We start from the raw sequence: 26,514 nt of genomic DNA on the forward strand, positions 1-26,514 counted from the left end.
AATAAAATACAAAGGAGAAGATACAATTAAGGGATGTAAAGTCCAGGTACTGATTTTCTGTAATTGGCTTTTCTTACTATGCATCAGTCTGTTCTTTGTTTCTTGTGTCAAATTACCTGCAGCTAGTAGTGGCTGAAGTGTATTCTGTTAGATAGAACACTAACTTCAACCACCATACTTACCAAAGTCATATAGAGACCTGATTAATGATGAGGGATACTGTCTTTTTATCTTTGTGCTATCTTAATACTATGTGTATGAGCTACCATGCTTCTTCTTCATAGTCATGTACCAGAATTGGAAACAGAGTGCTTGTGCAGTGCCAGTCTTCTCAGTGGCATGTCACACTCTATTCTAGCAACAGGGAGTTGCTTTATTTCCCCCTCCCTTTTTCCTACTTGGCAGCATTCCTCTGTTCTCTCTGCTACATTGTGGAGCAACTGAGAGATGTGGAGTGAGATCTTAGTCCTAAAGAGGGCTGGGAGGTGAAAAAGAGTGAAGTAAACAGGGAAAGTTTCAGTGCCACGTTCTGAATCCTCCAATATAGAATGAAATTTCTCAGGTACATGTCTTGCTTATCTTGGAGTTGGAGGACAGTAGTTATGATGATGTTCTTACGTGAACCCAACAGATTCCATGCATACAGAGCTGGATTGTAATATAGACTGATAGAAAGGGGCCAGTCAGTGTAGGCCTGAGAGAACCATGAAGATGATCATAGGGCTGGAGCATCTCTCCTATAAAGACAGGCTGAGAGAGTTCGGGTTGTTCAGCCTGAAAAAGAGAAGCTCTGGGGAGACCTTACAGCTGCCTCCCAGTACATGAAGGGAGCCTAGAGAAAAGCTGAGAGGGTGCTTTTCACAAGGAAGTGTAGTGATTGGATGAGGGCGAACAATTTTAGGGTGAAAAAGGGTAGATTTAGACAGGATATTAGGAAGAAATCCTTTCCTGTGAGGGTGGTGGGGCACTGGCACAGATTGTCCCAGGGAAAGTTGTAGATTCAGCCTCCCTGTAAGTGTTCAAAGCCAGGTTGGATGTAACTTTGAGCAACCTGGTCTAATGGGAGATGTCCCTGCCTATGGCAGGGAGGTTGGGAACTAGATCATTGTTAGGGTCCCTTCCAACACAAATTCTATGAAAGTGGAGCTAAAAGAATAAAGAGTAGCACCATTACTTTGAGCTACCCTAAAATTCCTTTATCATTGTCCAGGATGTCTAATAATACTGAGAAAGAAGGCAGCATGTTCATGCACTTCTTTCTGTCCACACTGTAGAAAAGTCAAGTGACATCAGTGATTGCCTCTGTGGACTTGAGAATAGAGGTTTTATAGATGTGTATTTTGAGATTGTCCATCTTGTTTTAAGCAGATATTCAAGCAGATGTTACTAATCATTGGTTGTGTTCTACAAGTCCTTATAAAACTGATGTTGGCATATAGTCTGTAAGAAAGCACTATATCCAGACAAAGTGGGTTCTAGGAAGAAGATATGAACCAACAACAGAAAGGTATTCTTCAGTCTCTTGTGGAAAAAGAAGGGAAAAAAATACCCACCCCCAAATGTTGCCTTTAGTGGAATATGCAGTGCAGTGAATGTATTTACAGTAAGTGTATGATACTGAATGTTTTTGCATAACTGCAAATAGCTTGAGTTTTGTCACATGTTCTCTGAACTTTAATGCTGTTCTTTGACAGGGGAAGATACAGAAGATTGTTGATAAAAACAGGTGACTAGAGCATGCAATAGTGTTATGGTTTTTCTGAAAAAAAAATTAAATTCAGTTTAAGCTGAAAACTCAGGGCCTTGCTAGGGGAGAGCAGTGGCATGAGTGATATTTTAAAAGAACAGAAAAGTAATAAAACGCTTAGAAGAATAACTTGAGATACCATTTCCACAGTTCTACATTACAACATGTAGCCACCCACCCGTTCTGTCATGCAGACAAAAATCTTGTGGGAATCACGGAAAATTTTCCGGCGGAGAGAATGCTAATGGAAACTGGTGACAGCACTTCTGTGCAGCTGTGTGGCAGTATGGAAGAGCCCGGGATCTTTCCTCCGCTTGCCAGGCAGTGTCTGCTTCTGCTTTCGTAGGACCTTCTCAAGCTTCTCTCACTGGCTGTGGGTGCCGAGTGCCTGAAGGGCAGGGAGTGAACTTCCAGCATGGGACCCAAGCCTTTTTTAGCAAAAAGTGTATCAACAAGTCCCAGTTCATGCAGCTCCGAGAGCACAGTAATTAAGACTTCGAAAGACGATACCGCTGGCGATTCACTGCGAGAACCCTCCCCGTTTCGCAGCCCTTCTTTCCCAGCAGCCTGGCAACGCCTCTCGCCGGCACCGGGGAGCCTGGGGTGACCGCGAGACTCTTAACGTGAAGCTGCCGGAGCGGGACGTGCCGCCGCCAGCTCCTGTGTCACGGCCCGGAGCCCGCCCGGCCCGGCCCGCCCCTATATAGCGCCCGGTACCTGCGGACGCTCCGCCCCGCGCCGCTGCCGCTGCCGAGCTCCCGTGTCCCCCCGAAAACTTGCGCTGGGGTATGTGGTAGCTGCCCACGCACACGGCTGCTGAGGTAAGATGGCAGGGTGCTTCCCGGGGGTGCGGGGCTGACGTGGTTCTCTTCAGATGAGGCGAACGCGCGGCAGAAAGCGGTGATAGAAAGCGAGAGGGCAGAGCACATGAAATCGTGCTGGAATGGAATCAGGCTGGCCGCGTTTCTTTCGAGTATTTGTCTTTTTTTATTTTGAACAGCTGTTTCTTTGCCGCATCGTCTGTAATTGCTCTCGAGTTTGACTGATAAACTTTATTTGCCGACTTTGGCCATCTGCTCGGTGCTTCCTAATACGGAAAGGATGCTGTTGTGGGGTCAGCGGCTGTGTGTCTGTAGCTCAGGACCTGCAAAATCACCTATTAGTTTGTAGGAAAAGTGACAGAGCAGTAAAATATGAGTGCTTTCGGAGACTTCTTTGTGGAAGGCTTCTGTAGAAACCCGGTGATACTGCTTGATGAAAGAGTTTGTAACGGAAAGGATACTTGGACGTTTCAGAAAACTTACTATAGCTTCCTACCAAATTAAACCAAGTAAAATATTGGAGGGATTTTTGGTTTTGTTTGTTTGGTTGCTGTTTTTATTTTTGTTTGGTTGGTTTGGGTTGGGTTTTTGGGTTTTTTTGTCCTGTGGAATTCATTCATCTGTAAGGAAGACATATTTGGTGATCTAGCAATGATGTACTCTTGTAGCTGACTGTAACTTATAACAGAAAAGGCTTTGGAGATTTTTTTTCTTCTTTTCCAAGTGTGTAGCAGACATTTGTTTAAATTTTATCAGCAAACACACACACACACACAAACAAAAATAAAAAAGTGAAAGTTTCCTGGCAGCAGGCGCATAATTAGAAAGAAGGCTGGGAAAAGTAAGACTGGCCTTCCTTATAATGATGTGCTTACAGAAACTTGGAAAGCACAGATACGCATTGGCTATCAAAGAGAAACCAACGTCTGCTATTGGAACATTTGGGTCAGCTTTATACTAAGGAATATGGCACTGCAGAGCATACATCTAAAAATAGGAGTGGACACATTCAATGTTTCATTAGGCTTTGAGGTCAAACAACTGTTTTTCCACAGTATTCTGTGGCTGTATTGAACTGAAACCATGATTCCTGGGACAAAACCTTATATTTCTGAAATTAACTTTGCAAGATGTATTACATATTGTATGGAAAGTTTATGTCCACTCACAAGTCTGTGTGCACTGATATGCCCTGGAGTTCTGGGTTGAGAAAAGTTATGATGATGTTGTTAATGAAGTCCAACAGTTTCCAGGCATCCAGAGCTGGTCTGTGATTCACAATACATACCAGACATAGAAGGATTAAGATATAGAACTGATAACAAGACGATGGAAAAAACACACAAAACATTAAATGGCTCTCAGCCCACGTCTGTTGATTGTATCTATACCACTTCACTGTGAAAAAAAGGGCACAAGTACTTGTGAGAGCAGGATTTTGAGAGAGATTCTGTTGCATCCTACTTTTGGATGGGGAACAAAACCTGAAAGAACTGACTGTGAAATAGTATTCTCATACTAATTTTCCTGGCCAGGGGGAGAAACTGTGGGCAAATGTAGGGCAATGGGATAAGTTTCAACTGAAGAGATCGAGAAACTTGAGTAGGAAGTATACAGATGTTCTTACAGCTTTTGAAACTCTTGGGAATATGCAGGTAGGATTTTTTATTTTGTTTTTAATTAGGAGTTTCTCATTTGGATAAAAACATTTCTCTCATCTTTGTGATGATTAGGTTTCTTCTGTTTAAAAGTAAAAATTTACTGTTACCATACACTGTAATATAATGCAATCCTAAAATCAGAATGGTGGATGTATTCTAAATGTTGTTAGCAGTTGCTATATGTATCTTATGTAGCTTTAATTGTAGCTTTACGACAGCCAAGGAAATATTTTTTTTCAGTCAAAATCTGTTCTGAAAATTAAAAGTGTGACTTTAAGTAGCAATAAGCAGCCTGATGTGTCAGGATTCCATTAAGAAGCACTGCGGTAAAATGCATTTTATTATCTCATGCTTAACGAAGTCCTAGAAAATTCTGTTACCTTTAAATTGTTCTTCAATTTCTCTCCCTCTCTCTTTTTTGTTTGTTTTTTTTTTTTTTTTTTGTTACAAGAGCAAAAGAGCTGTACATATTGTCCTGGCCAAAGTCATGTTGCTGGACCCTCATGCACCTATTAGTGTGGACTTACTCTTTTTTACTAGTCTGAATCTGCTTGCTTTCTCTTTGCAGAGACTGTGTAACGATTGCAACATAGAAAACTTTACAAAATGTTATTCTACAGTAATTACTGGTTTTGTACAACTACAGTTATTATGAAGTAATTATTGAAATCTACAGTTCCAGGCAACAGAAAGCAACTCACTATTCTCTGCTCTTCACTGAAGAATTCTTTGAGGTTTTACTAGTTATGGAGGGCATGATAGCCTAACCTCTCCACAAACAGGAGTGGAGTTGCAGTTTTCTGGTCTGCATGACTGCAACATCCAATTGTATTAGCTATGTCAACTATGTTAGAACAGCATGCATCCATTTCTGTAAGGGCACAGTGATAAATCTGATGAGTAATGTTCAGCTGTTGGGTTTTGACCACCAGAAGATAAAGGGAACCGTCTGCCTGAAAATGACCTATAGGGTGCTGATCAGCCCACTTACATGGAGAATTTCTTCTTCCTGTCTTGTACAGAATTTCCCTCTATTACTCCTGCCAAAAATGATCCATTGAGAGACTTACCTTATTTAAACTGACCAGGTTCTCAGCTGGGCAAAATGAACTGATCTGATGTGTGAAATCATGTATTTGTACTATCTTGTTCAAAGGGCAAATTAATTTCTCAACCAGCCCTGTTTAAAGTAGCTGCTTTATGATTTTACTCATGCCAACATTAATGTGGACCCACGTGCCAGAGTAAGAGTGTCAATCAGTGTGTTGTGTGTAGGTTTTCACCATGTGTATGTATAGCATGATTATGAATAGTAGATTATGAATAATGGTAGGCACTAAATCTGAAAGATATGAAGATAAAGACCTTTGATTTTGAAAATGTGTAGATCTGGGAAGAGCATGAGGTGCAGTGTGGAGAAACTGTCTTTTAAGATGACGATAAGCATAAGCACTATTAGTGACATTATTTCTATAAGATGTTTTTCGTGCTGTTGATATATATCTTTACATTTGCGGTTTACTCTCCTAGAAAGAAATCTTCAAGTGGTTTTTTGGATCTAGTGGACCTTTAGGGACCTGAGAAGGGTTGGTGGCTCTAAGATTTTGTTTTCAAAATAATATTTCAGAACTGTGTAGAACATGCTGATTAACTGAAATCTTTCAGCCTGGAGAAGGAGGAGAGTCTTTTGTGACCATGAGTGTCAGAACTTCCTGGAGCTTTTACAGATCATTTAACACTTTGGTATTCCTACAATTAAGGAAAAAAAAAATGTTACTATGCCATCATAATTATCATAGAAGGAGAACCAATAACTAAGGCAGTACTTCTCACATATGTCCAGTGTACTTTCTGGATTAACACACGAATAGAAAATTTGGGAAATATTTTTCCTCCACATTGCTGTCTAGACACTTAAATGCAGTCCTTTTCCTACCTGATTAAGACATTCTAGCCCTTGCCAAGGCAGGAAATTTGTATTTCCTTTATTGAAGCAGAAGGTGATTGTAATTAGTGTATTGTGTATGGCAGTTTCCTTTTTCCTTTCCTGCACTTTCCTCCTTTTTCCTTTAAAACAGAGCTTAAGGTAAACAGCATTTACTTTCATAGAAGTAAATAAATAATATGAGCTCAATTTACTGCTGGGCATTTTTCTGCCTGGTGCACCTTCATGAGATGAACCAAGAAACAACTGAAACTGCTTTCCCTAGTTTTCATACTGTGCATGTATCTCCTGAGTTGATTTCTTGGATTAGTTTAGATTATCTTAAACCATCCTTTGGTAGCAGTTGTACAGAATTCATTCCAGTCCTTCACAAGACTTTCTTTTGAGACTGAGGAGTCTTATTCCTTCATGTCACCAGAAAAGGTTCTTGAAATTCCTCTCAAAATGTTACTAGTTTCAGAAGATGGTCTATATTGTATGTGCTGGTCTAAAATATAGAAGAAAAAAAGAACAGTTCTTCTAATTCTTCTTTTTGAAGAGACCAGTCATATTGACTGTAGAATATTTCAAACAGAAAGCGGCAGTGTAATATTGTGTTCGTACTTCAACCTTAAAAAAGTGGAAGAGTTATTTAGTTGAAGAGTTGGATCTGTGTGTCAGTAGCTGCTATACTGTATTGCTAAGGTGTCCATGTTTTGGTAAATGTTCATAAGATGGCACGTCTCATTGGATTTTTGTAAAGGGAGCGTTTTCTAGGGGAAGATGATTATTTGCAGGCATGATATGTCAGACAGAAGAAACATACAGGAAAAGACTTTTTGGTTTTCATTGGCATAATGGTTACATTTTTTTCCAGGCTAAAATGTAAAAACTGATTAACACACTAAAAATCTTTTTTAGTAAAGTAAACATTAATACCCACCAACTAGCCCCATTAAGTTCACCGTGAAGAGTGATATTCTTTTTTTGTATGCTACTGTACCCATGAAGGCCACACACAGTACCTGAGGTGTGCATATGGATAATGGGAGAACACAGGGAATTAAGTTTACAGCATCGCTATTATACCCATTGCTTTTATGATCTTGGCTGGGATTGTTTAAATATTTCAATTGAAAAGAAAATTACTGAAGTTTTCTTTAAACGCATTGAATTTAGATGAAGATTCAGTCAGATAGTTTTAATTTTTAAATCACAATTTAAAAAAAATTCCTCTTCTATGCTGAAGAGGAATCCACATCAGTGATCAAGAAATATATGCAGGCAGTATCTGTTGGGCTGGAGAAACTTCATTAGGAGTTCCTTTCTCAGCTTTAGTGAATACAGAGTATGGAGTATTTGGATTTTTTGGTGCTGCTTCTGCTACACAATCATTTAAGAAGCATGATCCCAGTTCTCCAGCCACACCGAATACAGAAATTTGGTTTAAATCAAGACCTGATTGTGTTACAGCAGCACAAGAGCCAGGACAGCCAACCTGCTGGTATTAGGACAACCTTTAAGCTGGGGTTGCTTATATCCACTTTTACACCTTACTCACACCTTGGAATACTTTTCCTTAGAAAAGAATCATTATGTTTTTTCAGTAGTTGAATTTTGTTATCTTTTAAAATTTTTACACCACGGCTGAATTCAGTCTTCATTGATTCACAGTATGAAAGTAGTCACTAGGAACAGAATTGTTTCTTTCAGTTCTATTTTGAGTACCATGTACGTGTGTGCACTGGCAGATGTGTGTAAAATGTATGCTTCTGACTTGGAAGAACAGATAATGCAGATTTTCTTTTTTATGAGAGAGGGTAATGCAGGTCTGTTTCTGAGTGCATATATATACAATGGTCTGTGAAAATATATCCATACATATTGTAAGTAAAAATCTGTATCTGACTCAAGGATGATTTGTTTAAAGAACCCATTAAGGTGCAAAACAATTTCAATGGCCAACTTGGGCCAGCAGAGCACATTCATCATGGCAAAATAGAAATAGAAATTTTTACTGAAATGGGAGTTTCCTTGTGCAGAAACCCAGTGGTGCAGTATTTGTTCCTGCCCACCTCACTTGTCTTATTTTGGCTTTGAAATATAAAGCCTTTCTTTTCAGTGTTTGAAGGTTTCAGGAAGGCACTCTGATTTATGACTGTATTTTGTAGTCACCAAAGATCTAATGAATTCTTGAGTCCAAGTAAGGCCTTGAAAAATCCAGAAGTGGTCATAATATTTTGTGGATGGGGTATTTTCATGCACTCTGAGTTTGTGTGTAATCTACTTCCTGTCAAAACTGTTAGGGAATTACATGAAAGTGTGTATTACTTAGTATTGTGTTTCTAATGGTGAGTCTGGTGCAAGATGCTGCCATTTACCTCCGTGCAAATCTGAGGTGCCCCAAACCAGGAGGACATTAGAAAAAAATAAAAAATTAAAGCTACTATCGATATCCATGCCAACAGAGGTGTTGATGCGTAGCTTCAAATGTCTTTCAGATATTTTCATGGCAAGAGTGCCTGGGCCTCAAGTGTTCATCAGTAGTACTCAGCTGACAAGCCACCAGCCTGGGTATTTTGCCCTATAAACTGCAGGTTCTTTTCAGTGAGGAGTCAGACACTTTGGGGTTTTCTTTTCTACAAGAGATATGTTTCCTCATCTGACACAGCCAAATTGTATTGCTTTTCTGTTTCTAAAGCTACCTGATAATTTTCACATATTTATAGTAGTTCTCACATGCCTAGATTCAATGTCCTTGCCAAATCTATTCTTTCATACACACCTTTTAGCCTAATTTTTAGACAGTAAACAATTGGCCACAATGCTAGGCTATAGGGAGGAAGTTTTGGTTTACTAGAAATCTTAATATTTTTCTGTCTTCAGAAAAATCTGGATGTGTATTTAACAAAAAAACTCTTCTATCAGTTTCTGCAGACACATGAAATTTGATTTATAAAGTGAGGCAACGGAAGTTCAAACTATATTGAAAATACATTGTATTGTCTTCTGAGTGTCTAGGATGTTACATGTGGTTTGCATTCTTTTATTTTTACTGGCTTTTGGAGTTTCTGGTAGAGATTTGAGGTTATTAACTGTTTATCATTTTCCTAAGTTGTTCATTAGGAATTTCTGGAAAATTACTGCTTCCATTTTCTGCTTTGTATTAGAATACCATCTGAATTTCTTCTTTTTTTAAAAAACAAGAAAAAAATTTAATACCAATTGTATGTCAGGAACATTCATGCTCTTAGAACACAGAGCTTTTAGGGGGGAAAAAAGCCAAGCTCAGAAGCTGCTTTCAGATATATGCAACTGAATTAGATGAGTATTGCATGCATATTTGTCCACATAGATGGAGAGAAAAAAAGGAGTGCCTGTTAACGTAAAACCAACGTTATATGTCAACATTTTCTCAAACAAAGAATGAACTTTCACCTGCTGGCTCAGAGGTTAGTTCTGTGGTTGTATTCAACCCATAAAACACAGTGGCTTTAAGTGTTTCCTAGCTTTTAGAAATAACAATTATACAACTGATTCTAAAACTCTAGGTTCCTGTGTCCTCCTCCCTTCAAAATTTAGTGGTCATGTTAATGGATAGGCATAAATGGCTGATTAATGTGAATAAAGATATTTATCTGAATCATGTTAGATACCCAGAAAAATTATCAGAAAACTCAGAAAATGGCATCTCTTTGCCCCATTTCCTTTGCTTTCCCACCAATTGTATGTCTGCTGTCAGCAACCATCTGCAACAACACATGAGCCTTCTCAGCAGCCCTATCTGGAACACATTGCAGTAATTGCGTTTTGATGTCAAAGGCATTATGTGGTGCATGGTGGAACCATTCCCAGGGTGGGGAGGCTCAGCATGGAGCACATGCATCACAGTCCACCCAAGATCAAGGACCCAATTCCAACTTTGAGGTATCTGTTAAGGAGGGAAGCAATGCTTTCTGGAGAATGAGCCATCATTTCCAAGGAACAGCGTTTTGTGATTGCTTGTCTAAGCTTCATCTCGAGGTTGTCAATGATGCCTCACTGGAAGTTTTCTTACCACAAACATTTGATCACAGAGATTCTGCAGGTCCACAGAAGTATCAAGAAATTCAGACCCCAGAAACACACAAACTAGTAGTGGATTTTCTGTTTGTTACAGACTGTATTAATAAATCAGGGCATTAGTGTGTGAGCACAAATGTTATAATTAAAAATTAGTTTCAGGATCTCTTGCAGTGCATGTCTTGCAATGAAATAAGCAATTCCTACTCTTGTTACAAGGATGTGATTATTATCTGACTCTCTTAGGCACATGATGTGATTCTGGGGGTGCTCTACACAGGGACAGGAGTTGGACTTGACGATCCTGATGGGTCCCATCCAACTTGGCATATTTTATGATCCTATGAGTCCATGAACTATGGTCATGGCCCTTTGTGCGGTGAAATGCTTGATTTAGAAGAAGTATTGATGTTTTTAATGCTAGATTTAACGTGTTGTTTTACTAGAAGAGAATAAAATACTTTTAGTTTCATTCTTTTCTGACTGCAGTCTGTTTCTCTTACAAACTGCCAGGCAAGGCAATTTTATCCTCGCTTCCAGCAGTCTTTTAGAAGTGTTTTGTAGTACTTGTGTAACTTTGTAAATTAACATCCTGTACAAACATCTGACTTTTTTGAGGTTGTTTTGGTGATTGTAACTAGAAAGGAGGAGTGACTTAGGGACAGTTAATTATAATGAGTTGCGAAAGAGCTCCATTTGCCACTGAAGTTAATTATTGGTTTGCAGCTAAAACACAGTGCTCGCATAATGTCTTTTTTTGGATTAAGATAGATGTTTGTACTTTAAGCATTAATGCCTACAAATGCTAAAGACAAGCCATGTTTACTGAGTGAATTCTTGTAGGAGTACTGAATTAGAGGAACTGTTTGCAAAGCTAATATTTAAAGTAACATTTTCATTGATAAAGAGCAGAGCAGAATAGAACTGGAATGCATTTAAGTAGGAAGCTGTTCTGCAGTAGATGAAAGTTTGAGGAGGCTGAATGAATTTGTATGAACATGCCTCATATTTTTACTAAGTATTCTCCCTTTTTCCAAAAATATTTAGTATGTCTGCCAGAATTTTCAGTACTGGCAAATCAAGGTTGGTTTTGCACAGTAATAGAGATTATTATAATAGATTATTTAGAGTGAAACTTGGATGTTTGGGAACATTTGTAAAGCATGTAAATAGTACCTTTTTTATTACTGGAACTGTTTTAAAAATGTCTTCGTAAAGCCATAATTAAATAATACTTAATGTGCTTTTTGAGTTAGGGCAATTACCTCTCTGTCATCATTGATGGTCTTTGTGATTAAGGAAGAATCAAAGAAATCTGCTGTCAAGCTTCCTGAGTTACGGATGTTAATCTTTGTGGTTGGTTGTTGAGATAATTCTCAAGTGCTTCCTCTGTTTAATTACCTCAGCTTCCTCAAGGGTTTTGCTATAGGTTGTCCAGTGTTTTGTCTACAGTTGAAAATGTGTTTGAGAAGAATCACTTAAAAAGGAAGGAAGCTACCAGTAATATTAGTAAATCAGTTCACTTACCTTCAATTTGGAAAAGTTAAGGTTTGCTAAAACCTCTGGCCACTGGCAAGGTTTGTTGAAAAATTAATGCTTTAATATGTGTTTCATAGTTCTTAGAGGTAACTGCAGAACAGTGCATAAAGGAATGAGGGGGTGAAGGGGCTTTTCAGAAGATGTGGGACATGAAAAAAGTGTATTTTCCTAATCGGTTTGAGCAGCAGTGCAGTGTTTCAGACCTTTTGTTGATGCTCTTGGCCGTATACACCCAGGTCTAAATTAATTCATTGTCCTGTAAATTAATGACAGTGCATAATTCTTGTTATCTGTTATCACCTCTTGCATTGTACAGATTTCTATCACATGAATATTGTACATTGATGTACAGATTGGCATGTTGTGGGGACAAGGGCATCTGTTTAAACTGAACTATAATGCTTTTCGTTTAATTAAACCATTTCAGTCACCTTTTTTAGACAGTACTAGTAGTTTTGCTGTGGTACTACTGTATATTGTCCAGTATTTTTCAGTAACTGGCATTCTAATAAAACTCTCATTGAGGTACTAACTCTTGAGGTTTATCTATGGCATATTTAGACTTTTTGTTTGCCAATAGAATTAGGATTACATTTGCCATTGATGAATTTTACACACTAGCCTGAAAACTGAAGAATAAGAACTCATAAATGACAGTTTTGTACATAATGGCTATGTCAAGTCAGGATATGGATGAGAGTTACAGAAGTTGTCTCCAGAAAGTGGTAAGTGTAATTTAATTTAATTTAGTTATAAGTCAGTAGCTCTAATCTTGTATGCTTCTGTTCCAAATAAGTGTTTATATATAAGTAGTTTAGAGTATCTGTTCTGGTAGAAGTATCTGATCTGGTATAATACATCTACAGACCAGCCCAACTAAACCTTTCATCTCTAGTTACCTAGCCCAAAACTGGGGGAAAAGCAAGATGTCGAAGCTGTAGTACTGTAGGATAAAATACTTCTGAAAATCAGTACATGTGGTTGTTAAGCCACAGTTATCTGAGTGATACTTAGCTGGTATTGAAGGAGGTACCTTCTCATTAATATTTCCAGATGTTTTAAAGTGTTATTCACCTGACGGTGGTACAGTATGTTCTGAGGCTGTGTTGTGTGAGCTTTCTTAAAATTTAATTTCTTTTGATTTGCAGTTTTTTTACACTAGTTTTGTAATGCAGAATTCATATTTTAATTTAAAATTATTCTTATTTTCTACAGTTCTCTGTACTGGGAAGAGTTGGTTTCTCTGGGGCTTTTTTGTAGCTCAGGCAGTCAAATTAATAAGTAGCAGTGACAAAGCAAGTTTAAACAGTAAACATAAAAGATGGTAAAATATGTTAATAGTACCTGAAATTGGAACTATTATAACCTTACGGGGATTTTTTGCAAGTTGTATATTATTGCCTTTTCCATTTTTGTTTAGCAGAAGAAGTTCTCCTGAGAAATTGTGCTTCACCCCTTAGCAGGAAGGTTTTTCTATTCCAATTTTGAAGTAACTGATGTTATATATCACTGTTATTTAGAGTACGTGAAGTTGTATGCCATGATAAATGTTCCCTGTGCTTTGAATATTTAATTACAACTTGGAAAAGACCATTGTGACACCATGGACACTGAGTCAGCATCCGCAAAATATTTCCCATGCACTTTTATGTATAGGGACACCTACCAGGCATGAAAGAAATTTCTGTATTTTCACTGCTTAAATCTGCAAATAAAAGCTGAGAGGAAATATACTCTATTTAGACTTGATGATAATCTTTCTGGGAAGAGTAGAGATTGACTCATTTCAGTTGTACTACTAGGTGCTTATCAGTTGTTTCCATTTTCTGTCACTACTGATTGGATTTAAATAGGGACCTGGGTATGAAACTTCTGCATCTCCAAGTATTTCTGTGCCATTTAAGTGAAAGTTAATTGCTGATATATTTAATTCACCTTCAAAAATTACTCTGGAAGCACAAACTACAGTTTGAAATATATTCTTGTAATACACAATTTTTAAAATGCAAATTTTCAAATTTGTCTGAATGAAGCTAAAGTTTGTAAAAAAAGTTGCCTGATTTTCAGAGCTACTAATTACCACTGCTCCCATTAATTTCTATGGAATGTCTGTGGGACTGAACAAATAGACTAATGGTTTGAATTCCTGAATTCATTTACATAAATTTGAAAAGGTGTTGTAGCTTGTTTTGCCTGTGATAAAACAGAAAGATTCAACATGTACATTCCTAGCTAGCATCAGTTCCTTTTGTGGTTACTATATATAGTAGTCTAACTTGCATAATAGTAGTGCTAGGATGGATGAGTGAGAGAGACTTACAGCTGAATTTTTTCCATTACAGCTCATTTTAGCAGATGCTTTTTCTGTTTCCAAAATGACAGTGCAATGCAGTATAATAGTTAATACTTAACAGTGAATTATCACATATTTAGCAGGAATGGTGTCATCCAATGAACAGATTTTCATGAGGCTTTATCATAACTAGTATTTGATTAATGTTATATAGATAGATAAAACTGCCATATTAGATAAAATTGTGTTTTGGGTCTTACTTATTTCCTCTACTTCCCCTGACCTTTTCTGGAAAGTAGGCAATAATTGAAAACACTGCTAAAATGATATTTTAGAAAATGAGCATTAGCTGATGCTGGTAATTCTGTGTATAGGTTTAGAATAAAGAAAACTGAATTATTTAGTAAATTGCCAATTCACAGATCTATAGAAGTACACAGAGGCATAAATGGTCAAATAAATATTGGTATTTATAGCTTCGTCTTTCAGGCAATCGAGTCTTAAGCTACATGTCTTCATTATTAGTGAGCTGAAAGCCTGTATTTTGTGTTTGGACAGAGTATGTTGTTGCACAGATACCCTCTATTTGCAATCTTTCTATAGTTCCAGCAATAGAGGTGAAATTTACTCCAGTTACTTGTGGTGCACACTAACCTGCGTAAAATAACTTTTCTCTATTGTAGCCTAAACTTTAGCTTTACTTCCATTAAAGACTTCATTAATTGTAGGCAGTTGAACTTTAAAAAGTCTATGTTAATTAAAACATAAGGATGATATTCAGACACTGCCATTCAGAATTAGATATAGAAGCTCCTCCTTATCCTTTACAATTGCAAACTACAGGTATGACTTCATAAACCCTACTTTGGATGGGACTTCCTCACTGGCAGTATGAGCTGTGGAAGGTCTGGTTTTTAGATGCTTGTTGCTGAACAAGCACTACTCTTCTGTTGCTCCTGTAGAACCCTTTGGGTGGATGGTCTTCAATTGAAAACAGTGAAAAGATCCAAGCTTAAAAATAAAAGTAAGACCACCAATCCACTCAAATTCCAGGATTACCTTCAACCTTTATGTTATTCACCCCCTTCTCCTGCAAGAGTGCTAAATTGTTGTGCCATCACAGCTGGATGTGAAAGTGCAGGGAAGGACACACAGAAATACTTGGGGATGTGTTCCTGACTAAGAGGGAGAGAGAATCCATGTTATCCAAAGACCACAAGATTCATAAATGAGAGCATTCGCAGTGGTATTCAGTGTATTCCACTTTACGTTTATTTGCAGCATACCTTTACTTGATTAGCATTTTGTTTTCTTATACTCGGTGATATAAACATGGCAACATTTACTGTAAGGTCACAAAGGTTGTATGTTGCACAGCTGCAATTGAAACTAGTAGGAGCCACTCAGTGAACTCCTCTCAAAACTTTCTTGGAAAAAGCAGAGGACAGAGTGACCTACTCTGACTTTTTGTACTGTGGTAAATACATTTTTACGTTTGTGTGTGTGTGACAGTGCCTAAATAAATTATGCTCTCAATAAAATCCTATGCCAGCAAATATTGCTTGCAGGCTTGAAGCAGGAGTTAGATTATTGCTGAGCAATTGTACATTTGAGATTCGATAACTGGATTTTATGCTAATTACAGCACGAACATAAATTTTCCTGACATTTTTATTCATCATGTACTATGTTGATTGCCAGGCTTTATTGCTTGTTTCATATACTGAGCAATGAAACGCAATCTCAGTAACAAATGCACACATGTTAGTGCAAGGAATCTCTTTTTTTCTCAGAAAAGAATTGTAAGTCCACTGGGTTTTGCCTCACAATTAATTTATTCGTACTGTTTACAGTCAAGGTGTCCTACTGCTTGTCGTGAAAAGCTCAACATATATATAGATGGTAACACCTTGCTCTTAAAAAATAATGTCATATTATTTTACAATAATTAACTAATTTCTTATAAAGAATGTCATACTAGAGGTGAGGGATGGTACTGATGGCACCATAAAATGAAGGGTTTGTTTTTTTCAGGATCACAAAGAGCAAACAGCAAAAAAAATATGGTAGATGTCACCCTGTCCAGTGAATTAGGCCTCTTTAACTTGTTGCTTTCTAAGGTTTCTAAAGGAAATCCTGAGTCTACTGAAGTAGTCATATGAATTAAAACTTCATCCCTTGCTTTTGACTGGAATTACATATACTATTACATGTATCTTTTGCTGGAGATTATGTAGTTTTCTTGCTCAGCGGCTGGTGAAAAGGTGTTTTTAATTAGAGGTTCTCTTTGGATGCTGTACTGGGAGCTCCAGGTCTGTGTTCTAGTCCTTTGCAGCTAACTACTGGCCTTATATGATGATCCTCACTGAAGACTTCGTGAACACTTCTGAGTGTTTGGAGCAAGATGTTAAGCTGCAGAGAGGTTTCCTATTAAGGAAAAGTGATGTAATGTCAGTGGAACACTGCCAACTTCTCTCAGCTCATTTTATTTATATTAGCTGCATACCAAAGAAAAAGCCCCATAAAGCATCAGTGCTCCTTGCTATATTTAGCCAAGCTGATTTACTAATACCAGAAGATTGTTTATATGCAATGGAAATAATTATAAAAAGATTTGGGAGCATCTTATTGAAATGAAACAGGTTGAACTTGAAAAAGGTAAATATCAACTTGGCTCCTGGTGCAAAAAAAGACTCTAGGGGATATTTGAGCATTTTCCCTTTCAGTGTATGTATTTCTGTGATGAAAAGCATTGCTTAACTTTTTAATTGAACTCTTGCTGATTGTCTAAAAACCTCAAAGTACAAGGAAGTTATTTACATTGATCTGAGTCTTTTTAGCCTTAGCAATGCAGATATCCTCACATTTGACCTATGTGACTAAAACCAACCCTGCCATTCATGTCCCATTCAGATCTTCTGGTCTGAAATATTTGCATTCATCTTCATACAGAATGCAGTGTGAAACTGTGGGGATTTTTGTAGTGTTTAAAATCAGTCTGGTGTGTCGTTTGTTTATTACCTTCTCTGACTTCCCTTTCTTCTGACTTCTCTGACTACTTTTGAAATGACTGAGTCCCCTTTTTAATGAGTAATTTTTTTTGCTTGGTTTGTGTTCAACTCTTTGTTCTATAGCTGATGCTGTTGATAAATAATCACAAGATTTCTTCCTGAGTCTAACAATGTTACTCCATAATGCTGTTGAATAATTTGACCTTTTCTATTAAATTTACTCCTACATGGTGACCTTAGCTGGGTGTGGTAGTGTTGGAAGTTTGGATCCTCCCTGATACTAAGTCTGCCTAAAAGAGTATTTCTCATTAGGAGTATCTGAATACATTTGTTAGCTGTTGATAAGTAGGAGCTGTCACACTAGTTAACTGCATAATGCATATAAAAAACATTGCAGGTATTTTTAAATTAATACATTGTTAAGTCCAGCGTGACTGTGAAACCGTGTGATGTATTATGTGATCTACAGTTGACTCATGAGCTACAAAGTTGTGGGCAGGGGAAAGGATTTTGAGTAGTGTTTTTTTAATCTGCATTACTGAGGATGTGTTGAACCTTTTACATGTTTTCTGCTCAAATCTGAGTTGCCTGTCTTCATTTCAAAGTGTGTGCTTCATTGAGATGACTTCTAAAGATGCTTCTTTAGGAAGGTCTTCATACATTCTGACATTTAACATCTACTTTACACACTCTGAACTGCACTCTGGAGGTTTCACTAGATTCAGGAGCCTGTACAACTACTCATGTCAGATGCCAAAGAAGAGATGATGGGAACATTTCCCTGTGAGTCTCGTTTTAACTAGAAGAATTAGAGCAGCATGACAGCAAACTGAAATGCCAAGGCAAGACCAGAAGAAAAAGGCAAATGATCTTTTAGGCCTATTACAATCAAATGTCATTGTTTTACACATGTGGAGCTTGTTTTGACAATATAAAGCAATTTAATATAGAGAGTCTTTGAAAATGATTGTGAGATTCTGTTGCTATTTCCAAGTATGCAGATCTTTTCTCATTCATTCTGAATGATTCATTAGGGAAGTAGACCATGTTGCTAAAAAACCATGAGAAAAAATTTTGAGTCAACTAAGGGTTGAAAAACATTTCCTGCAATTATGAAGTATGTTAATCAAGCTGGGCTTTTTGCCCTACAGATTCCTCTTAATTTCAACTATCAGATGTAAGCATAAGACAAATTTAAAGAAAACAAAAATCCTTGATCATGAGATGTCATTTCTAGTATTAGGCTCTTGCAGACGTAAATTCTCCCTAGTGTAGAAGATCAGACATAACTAATCTGTAAAGTATTGCCTGGACAGTGTACAACAAGAATTATGTGCTATCATTTCTTGCTTAGTAAACCTTTTTCCCCATTTTTAAAACTAAGCTTTGTAGGATGAGTTATTTTTTAAGTAACTTGAATACTGAAGTCTTGAAATCCATTTAGAAAACTGCAGTCTCTGGAATCTTTATAAAATGACAAAAATATGGACAGCTTCAGACAACATTGCCTTTAGGGTGTGAGAATGTAATTAATGTGGTAAGTCCATGGGCTCGTTGGAGTTTTGGTGTGTGAAATAGAGTGACTGTAGGGGAATGAACTTACTTTCCTCCAAACAAAAGTACTAAGCTCAGTCTTTCTGAAAATCTGGGTGAATACTTTTCCTAATCTATCACACAAGTAGTCAAGAAACTTTAGTGTCATTGTCTTATTTTGCCTTCTGTGCCAAAAACTAGAATATTTTAAAATTCTCTCTGGTTCCCCTGACTTTTTGATTTTCATTTAGTTATTCTTTTCTCTGCAAAAAAAAAACCAAAAAAAAAAACCAAACAGCATCAGATTTTGCATGAATTGTCTAATCAATTAGCTGTTCCCAAATAATGGTTATTTTGTAACTCTTCTGTTCAGCGCTGTGTTTGAGGTTTCTCCCTGAAATTAAAAAGGAATAGAAGGATCCTTCAAATGATCCTTCAAAGGATCATTGTACTATGTACTAGTACATATGGTACTATGTACTATTGACAACGTACTATTTAATTTTTATTTGTGACTATAGAGTAGCTTTAGTAAAGACAGAGACACAAGTGTTATGCAGGTTCTAAACCTGGAACACCTATCTTTTAGTTCAGGGCAGAAAAACTATAGAAGACAATGGTATTTTAGGCCAGTATTTTCTAAAGAGGGAAGCATCCTTTCTAAAGAAGCTAACATATGAAGTGAGGTAGAAGGTAAAATGATCAATTTTGGTATCATACGCTCTAGGTAGCACTTGCTGAGCTAACAAGCAGTGGTGAAGAGGTGGTGGTAGCCCCAGAGAAGAGCCAGGGAGACAGATCAGAGGGCAGCAGATCAAGGTTGTGAATGAAGTCAGCCAGAAGGAAAACCGAAGACAACTAGCATTACACCATGATCTGAGTATTGCTGAGAGGAGCAGAGGACCATGTGAAACCTTGTGGTTCATACTGGAAGGACCATATGATGAACACTGATGCTGACTGTAGTGCTACCAACTTTGGAATTGTCAATATTCTTATCTTTGAAGTAACCTTTGAAGTAACTAAAATTATATTTTCGATGTGGAGCTACAGGTTGTTCATTAAACCGCAGCCAGATAAGGTTTTTCTTTTTTCTGTCATCTCAGTTATTTGTGAGATAAAGGATAGCTTGTAGTCCATGTGTTTGTGATCCTTGAAGAGAGGGTTTTACATACAGGTCATGTTGACTTCTGTGTAAAGAAAATGTGTATTGCTACTTTTACATCTTACTAGTATTTACAGTAATGGAAACAAAGCATGGATTTATTTATTTATTTAGATTTCAATTGACTAACAGTGTCAATTGTTAGTCTAGTAGTCTAAATGTAATCTAGATGCTAGTTGTATTAAGGAAACGATTTTTATATATTTTGAACACTACTAAATATTCAATATAAAAACTTTTTTTCAATAAGGACAAAACATGCTGCTTACTGGTCAAGATAAACTAAATTGGATTTCACTGTAGGAACAGATAAACCAGTTTTCTTGTCAGCAATTCTGGAATGTTCGGTTTAACATAAATCTACTCTAATCTTAATAAATAAATATGGGAAAATATAACTTCGGATCATCAAATCAGACAAGTGCTGTCTGGCCAGTATTTTTTCTTCAACAGTGACAGTTCCAAACTAAGAAGATGTAAGAGTCATCAAATGAGTTTGTAAAGACCATCTTCCTTCATAACTGTCTGAAAAAAAAAAGGGTTTAAATCTTGAGGAATACACTTTCTTTTGTAACTAGCTTTTTAAAAACAACCCTGTGAGAAAACTGAGGAAAAACTGGACATCTTTGTTGTGTTTGGGAGATTTTTACAGCAGAAGTAAAAAGTGGAAATAATTGAATTATGGAGGCCAGCTACAGGCAATCAAATAATAAAATCAATGAACAGAATAGTAAAATTGCTGTGTGGAATGGGTGGGTACGTTGTCTGAATGTGTAAATGTTAAATAATATGCATGATATGCTATTTTTAACGTATGTCAGTAGGCTGTACACTGAAAAAATACTTCAGTAAAGCTATAAATTAAATTAAGATATGAATTTTCAGCATATTAGTTTAGCAAGATAGGTGCTTCACTTCCCAGAAATTTAAACCTACACAAAAGATAAAGCCAGCATCTCTTTTGGCATACACACTTTAAAGCCTTCTAAATTGTATAATTTAGCTAGAAATCTCATGCCTGTTTGTACATCTACTCTGTAAGTATCTTACATTAGCAAATAGTACATAGAAACAGTAGAGAGGAAAAAAATGCTGAGGCCGTGATATCTGCTCTACACATTTCTGTCTGAGCTACTGAGTGTGTGCAGTTTTGGTTTTGATTTTGGTTTTTTTCTTTGGACTAGCTGTATTCTGCTGCCCATTCGTGGCCAGAATTCTCTTATATTCACCTGACAGGAAATCTGTTCATGTTCTTGAGCTTCTCTAGAATGCAAACTGGAGAACAATCAAGTTGAGGCAATTTGAGATTTGCTTCCATAGCATATTTCTGATTCAAGCTTAAGCACAAATGCAGATATGTCCTCTCAGGAGAAGTGCCAGTCTGTATGGATCCTTGGTTTTGGCCAGTCACCATCGTGGTAACTGTTTTATTTGGGAAAAAACAAAACTTGGTCCTTTCTCATGTTTTCTTTGCATAAGAAAGCTGACTCCTTTCACTGAAAGCTAAGCAAGATTCATAAGGGCCTTAGAGAAGGGACTGGCCTTTTAGAATGACTGCCACAGTATTTGGGCCTTAACAAGTATTTATCATTACAGAGTTTACCTGTATAATTCCTTCTTTTTTATTTCATTATACATCACTTCAGGCACAGCTTAATTCAGGGAAGAAGTCCTTAATGTATATGTCTCCCATATTCAAGGTTACTGAAGAAAGTATTTGCTCTGTCATGTATGTAATGTATTCCATTTAAGCTTTTCAGAACAATGCTCTGTGCAGTTAGCTGACAGTTATAAAAGTTAAATTCTTACCATAAAATCACTCTCTCCATTTACCAGGGAAATACTATTTAAAATTATGTGTTGCCAGTGTAAGAGGCTAATTCAAGTTGAGCATCTGAGTCCAAATGTGTGTATTGTCAGGATGTGCTTTTTTACTTTGTAAGGATAGGAAATGTGATTGGTTCTGGTCAGGTCTTTTTAATCTGTTAAGGAGCAAAGAAAGTACATTTTGACTGTGGTGTTACCTGTGTGTTGTGGGTGGATTTTGCATTAGTCTTTTGTTTTGTAACAAGCAGTGGGGAAATTCTAGCATGTGTAGAATCCAGTCATGGAGGTAAGGCTGCAAGTATAGCTTAAGAGTTAACTAAGACGAATTCACTATTATTATTTTTATCCTGAAGCTGTAATAAGCGGTAGTTCTGCACATCTAAGGGCTCTTTAGCAACATTTTGAGTATTGTAGTTTTTCCTGTCTCTTTTATACATTGGGGAAGATGCCTTTTGATAACAAAACAAACCCTTAAAACTCACTCTTCTGATGTACATGTGACTAGATAAGAAGTGACAGTGCCCTATAAACTTTTATTTTCAGACTTTGTCCAGCAAGATGAGCTGGGATCCACACCTGAAAAGATTGTTCCTGGTACAAAGCAGGTCACAAAAGTATTCCTCAGGGAGGTATCACTGAAATCAGTGCAAGTTGCTGACAGGAAAAAATGTGATAAACCAAAAATGAACCAAAATGCAATAAACCAAAAATGTCTAAATGAACAGATAAAGTTAATGTCTCCTGTTTCAGCCAGACTACAAAGAGTTCATTTTGTGCTTCTGAATGAAATAGCTGACATAAGGTACATCTGCCACACATGCAGGTGTTTTTATTTTAGCATGATATTCTGTTGCTACTTGTGTTTACTGGTGGGTGCTGGAGTTTCATTTTGTAGCCCACAAACAAGTCTGCGGGGTTTGAACTCACTGAGCAGTTGCGAGCTACATATGCAGAAATATTTGTGCAATGCTACAACATGTGCAAACACTGAGGACATTTCAGCTATGTTTTTTTATATTCAGTTTCTTTGCTACAAAGTGAGTATTTCAGTTAACTAAAGCATTGTCTACCACCTAGCCCGTTTAGGGAAGAAAGTTGGAACACTTTGTCCGTGTACCTGAACAAACTCTTTTAACCGCAGCTGGAGCCAAGCAGCATGTCACAAGGAGGGTGTAGTTACCTGTTCTCTGTTGCAGGTGCCAGAGAACAAGGGTAGGGAAGCAGGGAAGTCTGTTGTTTCTTCAGTTAATGCATGGGAAGGGTTTCATAAGTGCATTTATAAGGTGCCTAAGAGGGCATGTGGGAGGATAAATTCTCCCAATAGATCTGCAGATGTCTCTTGATAATAAAAATCTGTAACATGGCAGTAGCTTCTTCCTACCCTAGAAAGTTTGCAGCGTGATTACACAGTTCTTCATCCTTTTAACTGTCTTTCTTTTCACTGCTGTAACTTTCATTGAGATTACTAACCTAGACTGAATTTTAGGGAGATAGCATCCTGCACTGGATCAAGCAGAATGTGTAGCTATTTTAGGGTGATACTGGTTGAATAAATGTCACAGAAGTTGTGAATAATGCTATAGTGTTATTTTCACTTTCCAGTGCTCTTTAGATCCAGGCTGAAATATTTCTATTGTCTTTAGAAATTACTTTCTGGTTGCTTTCTTTGCTTTCAGAATTGCTTTTTGTTACTTTCTGGTGCTTCTTCTTCTTCCATAAAAGATAGTGTATGTTGTTGATGGGCTTAAATTTATGTGTATAGAAGGACTTTAGCAACAATGGTATAGTGTCGGGGAGAGCACAGTGGACAACACACAGATTAATATAATCAAAGTATTGCTGTTTATTGAGAGTAGCGGTAGCCCTTTTATACACAGTCAGGCTGATAACATAATATAAGCATATTGCTGATTGGTACAACACATTATTCATATGCCACAGGGTGCTATCTGACTGGTTAAATACAATTGTTTATATGCTGTCTTTGTGATGCTTTCCCATCCTGATATTCTTCTTTTCTGATGCCAACTCCCTTATCTTTTGCCCGTAGCTGATCTTTTAGTAACCTTGCAGCTGGGCCTCAAGGCCCTTGGCTCACTCTGGCTAAAGCTAAGTAGTCAGGATTGCTCACATGTCCCTTTTCTTCCAAAAACTCTCCCAGCAGTATAGTACTATAAATTTATGGTACTAAGATGGTGCTGATACCCAAAGTAAGTAAAATTGTTATAGTGAGAGAATCTCAGGGGTATGTATTTATAAATACTGGGGTTAATGCACTGATTTCCTTTCCAGTGGTTCCTTTTCATATGATGTTTTAAGAATAGGAGACCTCCAGTGAGTTGCAGTAAAATGGACTATTAATGTATCAGCTGGCAATATACATGAGGCAGCGACCTGCTCAAATGTCAGAACTGTTTTTGAATGCAGAATAACTGGTAAAAGGACACAGAATTTAGGTTCTAAACCTACCTTGATTTCTTCAAGTAGTTTTAAAACATACTAAAAACATTGTTTTAAAACAAGACACTTGACAGATACTGGAACATTAATACTGAAATCATGGAGGCCAAAGTTTAGGCCCAAGGTAGCTCTTTATGAGTAGGCCGAAAAATAAGCTAATGTCCTAACTGGTGGCTAGTGATAGAGTAGATGTGATTATTTATAGAGAATTTTGTTAATAAAATATATTTAATTTAAAATACATTTTTTAAAAAAAGGCAAAAACTCTGCATGTACTGTTCCAGTGCCAGTACTGAGAAAATGTATCATGCTATATCTAGAAGAGGAGGTGTGGCAGTCCATCTTTTCTGTTCAGTTTCAGCTTTAGGCTACTACAGTTTTTCAAACTTGAATATGTGTTTTTTCCATACTTTCTCTGAATTGGTACACATAGAGACAGAATATAGCCTTCCACATGGTATAGCACAATCAAAGGCAGAAGACCTGTCTGTAGCATTAGCAGGCCAGTTTATTTCTACACTTGAATTCATGGTTTCCTACAGTTAAAGCAAATTCAGCTGTAAATTGGAACGTGTGTTGCTATTAATGCCTGTTACAATTTACATCTTAATAACATAACACTTTTTCCTTCCTTTTTCAGTAAAAGTTGGAATCTCTGTGCACCATTTGTGTAATACAGAATTACCAAGCCAGGCAGATTTTTGACTACCAGATTAATTAGCTCTTATGATCTAACCCTACCAGAGAAAGAAGTTTAGCCTTTTTACTAAAGCTGTATTGTGTCTTTATGACTTAGAGGAACAATGAATGTGCACAAGAGCACAATTTCCTCTCATTCTGTGGTCAAGCTCAATGTGTTATCTCACTGGTGCATGTTTTGAAAAATGTCCCTGAAGTGGTATAGAAACATGAAAAATGGTTCCTGTCTCTAAAAGAATTTCTTGTGTTCACTGGATACCTGCGCTATCACTACTGTTGGTTTCCTTAATACAGAAATTACCTTGAAATAGTCAAACTATACTGGAAAATGGGCACAGGGACAGCTGCCACTTTTTAGGAAAGACAGAAAGGGTTTTGACAGCCACATTACAGCAGGATTTCCTTACAAGAGTTCACAAACAATCTAGGTCCAAAGTAGATGGTTTACATTTATCTTTTTTGTGTATGAAGTTTCTCAGATGAAAAGTCAAGCTTTGTTTTGAAGTGTGCTCATCATACAGTATATGTGTTAGCTCTAGCACAATCCTGATTTTCCTGAGAGTGCATTAGATTACAGTAAAATTAATTATAAGCACTCATGTGTATTAATCTGAAATATGGGAAATTTTATTTGTCACAAATCTGCATTTTTCAGATTGTTAAGCTTTGAAGTGCAAGTAATAAAAATGTTAAAAGATTGCAGCTGGTTGAGATGGTTCTAAGTGATAGCACTCTATAAGAATTAAATCATGACAACCATGCATCCTTCCTGAACTCTGCAAGCATTGACAAAAAAATATCTCAGTTTTTTTTGGGTAAAACCCGAACTGGTGCTGATTTTTGTTTTTCCTTCTCCTGTAGTCTTTATTTTAACTGATAATTCTAGTCTTACATATATGTGACCCCTTGGTAATTTTAAAGATGCCCACATTTGTTTCTCAAAATATAAGGGATTGTTAGCATCAAGATGCTTAATGCTTGGATAAATGTATTTGATTAACACAGTCTTAAGGCTGTTTGTGTGTTGAAAACTGCAGTTTTTGTGAATAGGGGCATCTCTTCTCACTTTATATCAAATTCTTCCCCTGTCATACTTGTACATTTTTAATATTTCTAAAAATTAGTAAATATTCCTTCAGTGGGCCCAGTTTAGTTAGAGTTGTCTTCATATTCTGATTAGTTCTTTTCAATACATTTCTTAGTTCATCCACTGCTAGCTTAGGTTTTTTTCATTTTTCACAACTCTTAACTGTTTATAAAGCTGATGGAAAACTTTGAATTATATTCAGATTTTGGTCAGAGCACAGTTCCAGATACCAGTGACCTCCGTCAGATTTTGTGTGAGCTGTTATGTGCATTTCAGTCTCTGGAACAGTGAGTCAGAAGTTGAGAAGACAGTACCATTTATACCAGTAAAATACAGATGTTTGTTTGTAGAAATGTGTGGTTGTAGAGAGCAAATTAAACAGTGTGTTAAGAGCTGGCTTCACAGTGACCTGGCAAGTCTGCCACGGCAGCTGCTGAGGAGCTACAGATGCAGAAGCACTGTGAACCACTACAGTGCCTCCAGTTCTCCAGTCCTGCTCTGCCTACCATTATCTACTTGGAATGCCAAGAGGCTGAGGAAGTATAGCTGAATTTTATTACATTCTAAGTTTAATAAATCAGTAAAATATAATGAAAAAATATTGCATCCATTGGATAGATACCTAAATGTAGGCATAAATGTTTACATATAAAAATATAGCTAAACAGTTATTTACTGACCTTAC

At 37.1% G+C, this 26,514-nt stretch overlaps 1 protein-coding gene across 8 annotated transcripts in view; it reads left to right on the forward strand.

The window, feature by feature from the left end:
- The window catches only part of PALLD (palladin, cytoskeletal associated protein), a 173,873-nt gene that overhangs the window by 106,331 nt on the left and 41,028 nt on the right, over positions 1 to 26,514 (forward strand). For 2 of the 8 annotated variants that reach the window (XM_071743134.1, XM_071743133.1), the window contains exon 1: positions 2,462 to 2,568. The exons of the other annotated variants lie outside the window; for them this stretch is intronic. The gene's annotated coding sequence lies outside the window, so the exon portion shown is untranslated. Of the gene's footprint in view, positions 1 to 2,461; positions 2,569 to 26,514 lie in introns of those variants that run through there. 8 annotated transcript variants of the gene reach the window in all.

This window comes from Heliangelus exortis, chromosome 4 (genome assembly GCF_036169615.1).
Source record: "Heliangelus exortis chromosome 4, bHelExo1.hap1, whole genome shotgun sequence".
In the NCBI taxonomy this organism is placed as follows: Eukaryota; Metazoa; Chordata; class Aves; order Apodiformes; family Trochilidae; genus Heliangelus; species Heliangelus exortis.